The following is a 12,649-nucleotide window of genomic DNA, read 5'->3' on the forward strand; positions in this document are numbered from 1 at the left end:
CGCCGAGAAAAGGCAGCTCTAGGCGGCTCGGGCCCCAGGGGTGACTTCCTGGAGGAGATGGTGTTTGCACCGACTTGTGAGACTTTGGCAGACACTGAGGCCAGAACCCAATCCTGAAAAGAGATTCATCAAAACCTGGCAAAACTACCCAAAGCCTCTTCTGGATATGACTTTACTTCAGACACAATATTTTGATCGTTTCCACATAAGATGAATCAGAAACATATGCATTAATTTCCTCTTAAAAATATACACTTGTTGTACTTGGCAAAATGCAGTGCGGGATTTGACGAACGTAAGGCAACCGAAGAATTGTATGGGATCCAAGGCTGGGAGGTCTCGGAAGCCAGGGCACCTTTCGGCCTGTTTCTGGAGGCTGCTTCTCCAACTCACATGCAGGGGCCTCAGCAGCCAAAAGTTGAAGTCCAAAGTCGGGCCAGATCTCAATGCACTCCTTCTACAGAGGGTCTGGCACCAGCTGGCCCCATCCTGGAGCTGATTTCTTGAAAAAGTAGGTGAACCTCTGCTCTGCTAAATTTGTTAATGTTTATTCGAAGCAAACCTCCCCTCAAACGGTCGTTACATCCCACACTAAGAAGCGCTGCCTATACTTACTGATCTATGTATACATGGAGAGGCTTGTCATGATCAAGGTTTGGTTTTTCTTAGCCCCAGATCCAAGATAAATCCAAAATCCCCTTTCACAACTGGAGCATTACCTGTCCTCCTGTGCCATGAAAACGGTTCATTGAAGGTGGTGCCCTCAAATCTTGGTCATTAAGGAGCTTCCTTCCCGGTGGGCAGGGTGGTACCGAAGAAAATGGTCACTCCTGCAAGCATGTGCTTGGATGAGCAATTCTTCAGAACACGAATGCCACTTAGATCTGTTTACAGGGTAGATCTGGGGGTGCAGGTGGGGAGATGTCCCCCACCAAGTCCTTTGCCAGCTGCTGTATAACAAACTACCCCCAAAGTAATGGCTTACCACAATAAGCGCTTATGATCTGTCACAGTTTCTGTGGGTCAGGGCTTGGGAGCAGCTTAGCTGGGTGGTCCTGGATCAGGGTCTCACATCTGAAGGCTCAGCTGGAGCTGGAGGTCCCATTTCCAAGGTGACTCACCCCCTGCAGTTGGCAGGTTGATGCTGGCTGTTGGCAGGAGGCTTCTGTTGCTTTTCATGGGGGTCTCGCCACAGAACTGCTTGAGTGTCCTCACAACATGGCAGCTCCCCCCTCCCTCGCCACCACCAGAGTGATGGTAGAGAGGAAGGCGGAAGCAATGTCTTTTGTGACTTAGGCTTAGAGGTCACACACCACTACTTCTGCATGTTCTGCTGGTTACACAGACCAGTCCTGATACAACATACATGCGCACATACATACATACATAAGGGCATGAAGCCAGATGGCCGGGGTCATTGGAAGCCATTCTGGAGGCTGGAGATTCCGTTTCCAAGGTAACTCACACCCATCCAGCTGGATGACCCACAGAGGCAGTAAATGACCCAGATGTCCTCTTCTGTCCCCGTCTGAGTCACCAGCAGAGGCTTCTTTGCGCGTGGCATGTTCCACTGGGATCGGTCTCCCACCCTGGGGCTTTTACTCTTGTAAAAGAGTCACGTTACAATCATTAGTCTGAGCCTCAGTCACCAAGGGAATGCCTGAATGCTTGGTGTCAGATGTTAATGATGCCTGAATACTGAGGAGAAAAAAGGCAGAAAAGGGTAATGGGGTAACAGGGGCAAGAGTGATGGCTTAGGAGTGAGGAGACCTGATTTCTCCGTCAGTAAACCAGTGGGCGCTGACGTGGGTCAGAGAGGGAAGGGCAGCCCCAGTTGGCGGCAGTCTAGCGTGGGGGGGGGGGTGGGGGGCTTACATGGCGGTTCTGGTGTCAGATAACTGGTCGCCTCCTCACCGACTGACTTGATGTCTCTGAGCTCTGTTTGCTCACGTGCAAAGTTGTTGGGAAGTAAGCGTCCAGAAAGCACTTACTTCAGCGCCTCGCACGGCGCAAGTGGCAAACGCGTACTGATGGCTGTCATTGGAGTGTCATTCCCACTATGCTAGCCCACCACCCACTCCTCCTCTGGGCCAGACCCTGTGCCTGGTGTGTTTCGGAGATTCTCTCGTTAACTCTCTCATGCACCCTTCAGGGTCCAGTTTCCATTCTCGCCATCACTGCCCACTGCCATGCCATGGCTGAGAGCCGTAGCCACAGGACACGATCCGATTTACAGCTTTCGTAGCGTGGGTGTAAAGGCAGATGGGTTAAAAGGTTTGGGAGGGAGAGGGAGGGTTGAAGTCTTGTCTGGTTGCTTGTATTTTCTCAGTGAATCAGACAGCAAGATCGTCAGCTGAGAGAGGGGATTGTCCTCTGGACCTGGCCGTGGGTTCTGGGCCCAGACTGGGGGCAGAGGGAGTCCCAGCCTCAGGCTGACTGTCCGCCCTGGAAAGGTCCTCCAGGACATCCCACCTTTGGGAGCTGGACTTGTAAAGTGCTTAGGACCGTGCCTGATGCGCGGTGAGTGCTGTCTGAGGATTGGCTGTGGCCACGGTTGCTACTACTGTTGCTGCTACTGCTTCTCTGGGCATCCTTCAGCCAGGAGACGGGGAAGTGGTGAGGGCGTGGCAGGCAGGCGGGCAGGCAGTGCCCAGCAGTCTGGAGCGGTAGCAGTGGGGCCAGCTGGGGAGTTGCTGACCAGACTCCACCCAAGCCACAGGTGGGGAGCCCTGGTCAAAGCGCCACACTCTGGCTAATAGTGCCGAGGGTCTAGAAGCCGTCAGTGCAAACCAGAGCTTGTGGATGGGGAACCCAGGCCCAGAAAGGAGAAGGAACTTGCCCACATACCATAAAGAGTCTGGCAGAACTGGGCCGAGAACCCAGGGCTCCTGATTCCCCTGGTCTGAGGCTCTTTCTGCCACTCTGCTTTGCCTTTTTCTCTGTACGTGTATCCAAGTAGTCTTTGTGGAGCTCCCCTGACATTTAGCTTCTTCTTTGATTGGTATCTTAGCTGGGGGCATTTCAGTCTGGGCCCCAGCAGCCTCCATAGAAGTTTAGCTCACTCATTCCTTCCATAGACACAAGCACAATCTAAGAGCTGAGCTCCATTCTAAGTGTGGGGTATTCCAAAATGAATGAGGTGCAGCCAGCCCTGCCTGAGAGAGGTACCTGAGACAAACACGCAAAAGATTTACATCCAAGTGAATACCCAGAAATGAGGGCAGTGACAGTTCACATATGAGGTGTGGCAGGAGCCCAGGGTGGGGGTAGACACACTGTTTAGACAGAGTCAGGGAAGCCTTGCCCAGGAGCCTTGTTAGATCTGTGGCTTGGCCTTGAACAAGTTACCTAAGTCCGCCTTGCCTCAGTTTCCCTGGCTGTAAAACAGGGAATAACAACAGCATGTTCCTCATGGTGCTATTACAAGGATTAAAAAACACCTATAAAGTACTCGGCACAAGGCTGGCACAGAGTGAACACTCAACAAATTATGATTGTCGATGTTACTGCTCTTACTATAGAGGCCTTTTATTGCCAACTGCTACGGGATCTTCCATAGGCCAAGGAAGCCATTGGAAGCACTGGGACAGGGAGTGGCAGGCCTATTTGAAGGGAGAGGGAGCCTGGCAGGACTGAAGTCCAAAGCCAGGACCAATGGAGGCAGAGTCTGTCTCAGGAGGAGTTGACTCATAATCATAGCTGGCCGGAGAACAGGGTCTCTTGTGGGGTAGTGAGCTCCCCATCACTGAAGGTGTGCAAGTAGATGATGAACAGTCACTTGGTAGAGATGTGAAATGTGAGTGTGTGAATGGGTGTGTTTTGGGGCAGTTTTCTTCCCTGAATCTGGGTTTCGTGGGCCCCTGCATTCCTGAGGGTCTGTTATTCTTCTCAGCCCCTGGGGCTGGGCACCAAAGGGCTAGATAAAGGCTGGGTTTCTGACGTGGTCACAACCTCATACAAGAGCCACGCTCCTACCAGCTTCACAGCAGGGGGAGTGAGGGACTGAAAACCATCCCTGAGTGAGCCATGGCTCTAGCTAACCAAGGGGCAGGTATTAATTAAAGCGCAGATTAGCTGCCAGTCATGGGTATCAGCACAAGGCCTTAGAATTGCTTAATAAGAGGGTTTGTTACACTGTTTTGCCTCGAGAAGGCAATATTGATCAGGAATCCCTGGCCTGGAACTAACTGAATATTCACCCCCAGACCGCAGCGGCTGATTACTTATAAGCCCACGTCTTTGGTTTTTATCTGGGAAATTGCAGCTGGGATTGGGACGCGGTGGAAGAGGGGGAGGAGGCAAGAGGGGGAGGGGGGAGAGGAGGGGGACAGAGAGAGGAAGAAAAAGAGAAGGAGAATGAGACAGGAGACAGAAAAAGGGATAGAGGTGCTTTTTTTTTTTTTTTTTTTGCCTGAAAAATCAGATGCGACAAGCCAGATAACGCCTTCGTCTCGAAACAACTTCTTATCCCTTGGAGAGAAGCTTTCCTGTCCAAGTTTACCAGGACGTGTTTGCAGTGCTGCAATTTTAATGAAGGAAGCTTTCGGTATGTTAATCTTGGGAATAAACTAATATGAATTCATTCCTCTCCGCGGCATCTCCCTCCCCACAGCAGCCGTGAGGTACTATTAGAAGGGGCTCCTGATGCTGTTTGGGGAATCCTGTGCCTTCTGAGGGAGAGAGTGGGATCCTGGGAACTCTGGTGGAGCTGAGACGGGAGGGCTTGGGGCTTGAGGGCCTCAGGGCTCTGCTGTTCTCGGCTGTCACGAGGTGGCCACAGGCAAGCCCCCGAGTGTCTGGGAGGTCAGCGTTCCTCCTCTGTTGCCCGTGTGTCTTTCTGACTGCAAGCGGATGCTCTCCTCTCCTTCATGCCTCAAACGCAGACAGGGCTGGGCACAGACTGCCCATGCACACACCTCTGGTACCTACGCCCTGATGCCCAAGGCTCACAGTTGGGTGAGACAATTAGGAAAGTGATGGCGAACACACAAGCCAGTGTGACACACGCGGCAGAAGAACTGGGCCAAGCGCTCCGAGGCGAGAACCAGAGCCGCATCCCAGTTGAGTGTGGGCTTTCAGGACTAGCATGAGGTCAGCTGGCAGAGAGGGGCGGATAAGATATCCCTAGGAAAAGGTACAAAGTCGAGGGCCCAAGAAACAGTGCGGTGTGTTCCTGAGACATCGAGGATCTTGATGGACGCCAGGTGGACTCCCAGGAGGAGGCATGAGGCTGGGGCTGGATCAGGAAGAGCCTCAGAGTTTAGACTTCGCCCTGAGCACCATGGGGGCGTCTCCGGAGAGACCACAGCAGGGAGATACGGGGCAGAGGGGTGTTACAGGCAGAGCATGGGCTTGGAGGTTGGAGAGGCTGTTGGATGGGGACTCCAGCCCGGGAGACCACAGAGAAGGCACTTAGCACACCCCAGGGTGAGCTGCTGAGGACCTGATCCAGGGAAGTGGGATGGGATGGGGAGAAGAGGGCTGGGATGGAGGAAGGAGTGACTGACTGGGCAGGGGATTGAGAGGGAGAAAGGAGTCGGATGATGTTTCCGACTTGGGTAGCCGAGTGGATGGTGGTCCAAGTGAATGACGGGGAACACGGACTTAGAAGCAAATCTAAGGCGGGACTTCCCTGGCGGTCCAATGGTTAAGATACCGTGCTTCCACTGCAGGGGGCACGGGTTCGATCCCTGGTCGGGGAACTAAGATCCCACATGCCGCATGACACGGCCAAAAGGAAAAAAAAAAAAAAAGCAAGTCTGGGGGTGGAAACAGCATGTTCATTCTCAGCTGTGCTGTCTGAGGTCCTGGGAGGTGCCCAGGGCAGCTGGGTTCAGGGCACAGATGCTCAGAGGACGGGCACAGGTGTGCAGGTGGTTAGTTGTTGAAGCCACGTGAGAAAAAGGTATCCACTGGCCCAAGGGAGTGCAGAGAGCAGGAAGAAGCCAGATCAATCTGGAAGGAATAATAACACTTAAGGCAAAGAAAAACCCTCCACTGATGGAGACACCACCATCCAAAGTCTAGGAGTGAGTATAATGAGAGGCAACCTAGCGTTTTCACACATTCTTGCTTCTGCAGACCTAACAGGAGAGGGGAGGCCTGAGTTTTAATAGTAATTTATCTCAGTGTAGGCTTTTAAATCTCCATTTATCATTGTCACTGACAACACTTGGATTAATCTGTTGCTCAGCATCTTTGTCGTGGCTGCAAATCCCAGAAGGATAAAAGGGAATTGATATACATAAAGAACTGAATTTCAATTAATGCAAGCCCGCGCTAATTTTCCAACACATAACCCAGAAACATTCACATTCATTACGATTTTGTCGTTGCCGAGCCTCGCGGGAAAACACGCCCACTGATTGATTTATTTTTTCTGGTGTCGAATTCATCATCAAGGGCATTGTGGAGGGGGAGGGAGCCAGCTGGACTCCTCACCCTGCCCCCAGCGCTCGACATTTTGCTGAGGAATGGCATGCAGTTCCAGAATTTGCTGGAAGTTTCTCGAGTGTTTTCCACAGTTCATCAACAGCTTGAAGTTTGGGTCCTGGATGGTTTCCTGCAGAAAGGGAGCTGGGGAACTAGAGATGGAGGCAGATTCTGGAATTGAAACTGACTCAGGGCCTGCCTATTCCCCGGGCCTATTTCCTGACTCTTCAGGGTTGGGGCGCCTCAGTGGAGGGGTGCAGTATAACGGCTTCTTTTGGAGGTGGGGCCCTGATCCCTGGGAGCTTTAATTCTGATGAGGGAGATGAACTTCACTCCAAACTAGGGGAAGAGGGCAATGTACTGAAGGGCTGAGAAGAGCTTTCCGGCCCACCCCTCCCCAGACCCTGCCACAAGCTACTCCAGATTTCCAGATGTGCCACACACTTGCCCACCTCTGAGCCTTTGCTCTAGCAGTTCCCTTGGCCAGGAGCGCCCTTTCGCCGTCAGCCTATCACACCCTTCCTCATTTGCCAAGACTTAGCTAAGCTCCTTTTCTGAGATCCTCTCTCTCATCTATGTGCCCATAGCCAGTTTTTTGTTTTCCACCTCAGTCCATGGGGTGCCAATTCCCTGAGGGCAGGAACAAGCTGTCAACATCTTAGAGGTGCCCAGAGGAAGCTGTTGTCAGGTGCCCGCCCTGCCCTACAGCAGAGCTGTGTGTCTGCACGGGAGGATGGGATGCCGTGTTCTTTGCCCTAAAGCACTTGGCAAATATTGCCCTTAAGAGGCTGTGTCTGCCCAGAGGGACAGCTTTTTCTAATCTGTCCTTTATTCCAGTTGACAAAGGCACCCTGCCCTTACCTGCCCTAGTTTGCCTCAGCCAAGAACACTTCCTCACCCCGACCCCAGGGGTGTTTCTGGGTGCAGGCAGCCATCTCCAAGACCAGGGCCTTCCTGCCAAGCCCAGATACAGGCACTTTCATCCAGCTCATTAGAATTCCCTGTCCTGTCCTGTCTGGGGCTCCCCTGGCCTATGTGGCTGGCAGGAGCAAGGCCCTGGTTAAATTGGCTTGGCCCAGACACAGGGAAGAATCAGAAAGCTCACACCACGTGGCTCTCAGTTTGCCCCTACCAGCCCCTTGTGTGCAGGAGCCCCGCACACCCCCACCCCCCAGCACCGGGCCCCTTAGTCCGTCACATCTGTGGATCCAGTTCTAGCCCAAACACTGGCCTGGCCTTGCCCGTGAATCACAGCTTGTGTCTGCTCTGTCTTCCTTGGGGGGTCCCCTTCTGCCAGGAGGTCACCCCTTGCCCCTTTCCATATGGAGCTCTTGGCCCTTTTGCAGAGGAGCAATCTTTGCTGTTTTCCTTCCAGAGTAAAAGGAGCTGTGTTCTGTGTTCGGGTCTGAATTTATAAAGGTGACTGGATGATGCCATATATGAGTATATACGAGTGGAATGAATAAAAAGATGTAGCAGAGCCTCAGATTTCTTGCCTGTAAAATGGGGCCAACAATGGCCGCATCTCAAGATTGTTGGGAGGAATAAATGAGTCGTTAGCTGGAGGGCAGTTAGCACAGCTTCTGTCCCCAAATCCGCTCTTGGCAGATGGCCTCCTGCCCCCTCACCGGCCGCCTTAGAGAACAAAAGCTTTGAGGACCCCGGTCTTGGATATCTGGGCTCAGTTGCGTGTGTGGCTCTGCCACTGTGATCGCTTGCCAGCCGCTCAAGCTGCGCCCTCCCCAGGGATGACATTCAACAGGTGCGGCTTGTGTTTGCCGACAACAGTGCAGGGTGTACCGGCAACACGCCGCGGGAGGAACACATTGTCTGCTTCTGAAGCCAAGCGTGAGCTGGAGCTTCTGAACACATCCTTACACAGGGAGTGCGCGGTAATTAGTATAATTATTAGGGGGTTAATGAAGCTGGGAACGGCACATCAAGTGCACGTTTAAACAGAGCCTTTTTAAAAAGTGGGTGGAGAGGTTTGCCTGCTCCACTTTCTCCTTTTTTTGGAACTGGAATTTCAGGGTTTGATCTCAACATGTAGAAAAATACACTTGCTAGCGTGCCCCTAACCCACCCCAGCCCTCAGTCTCCACATGGCTGTTAATGGCATATCCATGTGAGGGCAAACCCAGAGCGGCCTGAGATTTTCTCACCGTCCCTATCCGGTCAGTGACCAAGGCTGCTAATTCCACCTCATTAGCTTTCTTTGACTTGATCTCCCTGCCTCACTGCCACGGAGGAAGGTGAGGTACCCACATTCTCCCCTGCTGACAATATTTCCTAATTGCCACCGGCCGTCCCCACCCCACCCCGGGCTTGCTTCTTCCTGGTCACCTTTTTCTTAGCCTGGGTACTCCAGAAGCAGGTCTCAAGATGAAGATTCGTGCGAAAGAGATTTACTTAAGCGTTCGCAAGAAAAAACAGTGGAGTGCCAAAGTGAGACTGGGAAGGGAAGAGAAAGAAAGGGAAGAAGACCAAGTTCTGCAGACGCTAAGTTGGTTCAGTCTAGCAGAAGACAGTGCAGGTCACTCCTCAGAGTCAGCCCTGTTAGAACGAGGGAGCTGGGGCATTTATACCCCAACACCCTCCATCAAAGGTTAGGCCATGGTTCCCAGACTGTGCCAAGGCACCCAGGGTGCCTTGGGATATTTTAATTTTGAGGACAACACAGCTACAGCTGCCAGACACCACACTTGACATAGTTCGCGGTTTCAGTGTTAGATTGCCCTACATTCTTTTGGATGATGTCATATCTTTGTGAAACGGGCTGTTAGGTGAAACCGGCAGCTGTGATAAAAAGCAAGTGGGAAAATCAACGTGGGAAAGGAAACGAGGGTGGTGTCCAATCTGATTCCAAGAATTGAAAAGTTGTGCAGTGCCCAACAGGCATCCTTGTCCCATTAATATGAACTTGTGATTATTGATGAATGAAACAAGAATATTTTTTGTTTGAATTTGCGTACATTGTATTTTTAAATAGCTACTAAACTGTTAGGATATAAATACTTGTTGTTTGGATCTCACTATTTAATGAATGGAACTGTTAGGTAGTCTTTTGGCCTTGGAGTAAGTGCTGTGAAAAAATTACTGAGACATCAAAGGCTCCAGGAACTGTGAAAGTTCCAGAACCTCTGGGTTAAGGGGCTACTCCTGGGAGGATGTAAATTTCGAGGCCCTTCTGGCTCTCTGGGCTGCAGGCAAAGGGGCCTGCATCCTCCAGGGCAGCCCTCCAGCAAAGACACAGGTGTGGGCTGCTGGGATGCAGGCACTGGAGGAGCCAGTGAGTAATGGTAAAGGGACCTGAGCAGATAAGAGCAGGTCTGAGTTCTGCTACACTGGAGCTTCTCAAACTGTAACGTGCACACGAATCACCTGGAGATCTTGTTAAATGCAGATTCTGGTTCAGGAGTTCCGGGGTGGGGTCTGAGATTCCACGTTTTTATCTTGCGTTCAGGTGAGGCTGCTGTTGCTGCTCTGAGGCTCCCGCTTGGAGCGACAAGAGCTACACCGATGCTGCCTGCCATCCAAGAGGGATGTGGGGTTCTTGAGGAAGCCCCAGGCCTGGAGGGCTCTGAGCCCCATTCACACTGAGCAGTCCAGCCTCAGCCCTGCTTCCAGCCAGGAGGACAGTGATGGCCAGGCCCCCTCCCCAGAGCCACTGCTCCTCCCAATTGCCCTGTATTCTTCTAGAATTGAAGACCTGGAGCTTTGGAGATAGATATAGATATACATATATATATATATATATATATATATATATTATTTGTAGGTGGTAAGTAGGTTTGTAAAATTAATTTTTATTGCAATACAGTTGATTTACAATGTAGTGTTAGTTTCAGATGTATAGCAGAGTGATTCAGTTATATATACATATTTATATTTATATATAAATATGTATATTCCTTTTTAGATTCTCTTCCATTATAGGTTGATACAAGATATTGAGTATAGTTCCCTGTGCTCTACAGTAGATCCTTGTTGGTTGTCTATTTTATATATAGTAGTGTGTATCTGTTAATCCCAGACTCCTAATTTATCCCTCCCTTCCTTTCCCTTTGGTAACCATAAGTTTGTTTTCCACATCTGCGAATCTATTTCTGTTTTGTAAATAAGTTCATTTGTATCATTTTTTTTAGATTCCAGATATAAGCGATATCATATGATATTTGTCTTTCTTTGTCTGACGCTTCACTTAGTTTGATATTCTCTAGGTCCGTCCACGTTGCTACAAATGGCATGGTTTCATTCTTTTTTTATGGCTGAGTAATATTCCATTGTGTACATATACCACATCTTCTTTATCCATTCATCTGTTAATGCACACTTAGGTTGCTTGGATATTGAGTGACAGGGATAGAGACAAAAAGGCAGATGGAGCCCCCTCGTCACACAGAGTCAAACACGGAGTCTGGAATACCACCACCAGTACACTGGCCTCTCGGGACCCAGAAAGTTGCGGCCTGGGAAGGCTCTCAGACACACACAGTAACCTACCTCTCGCCCTTTTTACAAATAAGAAATTGGAGGCCCAGAGATGCGCAAATCAGCATCAGGGCTGAGACTGGAACCCAAGACATCAGACCCCACACCCAGGACCCTGGCTATTCCCTATGACTCTCATGTCCATTTGAGGGTATCTTGAGCTCTAGATGTTGGAAGTTAATTGCTCCAGATATTAGTGGTGTTGTCCCTCCAGTAATGTTCCAGATGTTGGAATACTGCATGAAATATTATGGGGGATGTTGCTTCCAAATGTAGAAGGGGCACTGTCCCAGGTGTCGGGGTACACTCTTACCCAGAAGCTGGGGATGAGTGAACAGTTTCAGTGGCCCCTGGTGGGCAGGGAACAAGTGCTGCTGCTGAACCTGACCCTGGTGTGGGGCACTGCCTCCCACTCCCTGGCTCCCCAGCTGGTCAAGTCCAAGGTCCAGCACCCTCTTCCTCCAGGGCAACTGATTGCACAGCAAGATGCACCAGGCACTGTGCTCACGTTCCTCCTGAGGGCTGCTAACTCTTTCAGGCTCCTCCCTCTATACTGCCCACATTTGTGGAGGGACAGAGGACAGAAGTGGGGTGACTATGGATTTTGGCATCAGAAGGATCTGGGTTTGATCCTGGCTTCACCTCTCAACTAGCTATGTAGGTAGATTTTATTATTGTTTCCATTCCTTTATTCTTGCCACTAAAACTGTGTATCCACACTCTTTGCAATGAGACCTTGCACTAGTTCCCAGCAGAAGAGGTGAAATACATTTCCCTTTCCCATCGATGTGGGGCTTGGCCATGAGGCTTCGTTTTGCCAACAGGCTGTTAGGCATTTGTATGTCTTGTCCTGGCATGTCACTTTGCTACCATCTGCCATGAGGGGCATGTGTTGTGGGTAACCACGGATCCCAGGAGAATGAGAAGACTCCAGAAACAGACCAACCCACAAGCCGGAGCCAAGCCCAGCAGAGCCACATCTGTCAGGGAGAAGTAAATGCTTGTTGATTGAGTTTTGGGATGATTTGTTATGTAGCATTATTGCCATAATAGCTGACTAATGGGCTATGGGACCTTTGGCTAGTTACGTTAATTTCTGTGGGATGCCGTTTCCTCATCTATAAAAAAAAAAAAAGAGCAATAACACTTGCTTTGTGTGATGTTTTACTGGGTTATGACGTAGGTAAAGCACATGGCATAGTGCCTGATCCATAGAAGGCTCTGGATAAATGGTGATTTTCAAAAGAGGGAAGGGTCATTCTATAAGAGCTTGGTTCAACAGAAGGGTATTGAGTGCCCACTGCTGATGGCTCAGAGCTGGGCATCGTGGGGGATGGATTTTTAAATCCTATTTTTCTTACATGATTCATCCAGTCTCAGGTAGGTCTTTGGGCAGAAATCCTGGCCAGGTTAGGGATGGGGCAGAGAGGAATCTGAAACCTCTTCCTCTAGATCTCAAACTTCACACTTAATCATCAAACCTACGTCTTCCCTTCTTGACCATGGGTTGACTTTTCCTTTCTTGAGGTTCTTGGCAACTCTCCCAACCTCCTGTGGCTTCAGCAAGAGAGCAGTTGTGACATTTCATCTATAGGACCCTAGTAACAGCGGCAATTCCATAGGTATCATCAGGGGTATGATATTGGAGACCCAGCGTGCTCTCCGGACCTCCCAGATGCCCCTCCCCTTTCCTGCTGGGGTGTCCCTCCGGATCCCCACCCCTTCC

Source organism: Eschrichtius robustus, chromosome 20, assembly GCF_028021215.1.
Source record: "Eschrichtius robustus isolate mEscRob2 chromosome 20, mEscRob2.pri, whole genome shotgun sequence".
Taxonomy (NCBI): Eukaryota; Metazoa; Chordata; class Mammalia; order Artiodactyla; family Eschrichtiidae; genus Eschrichtius; species Eschrichtius robustus.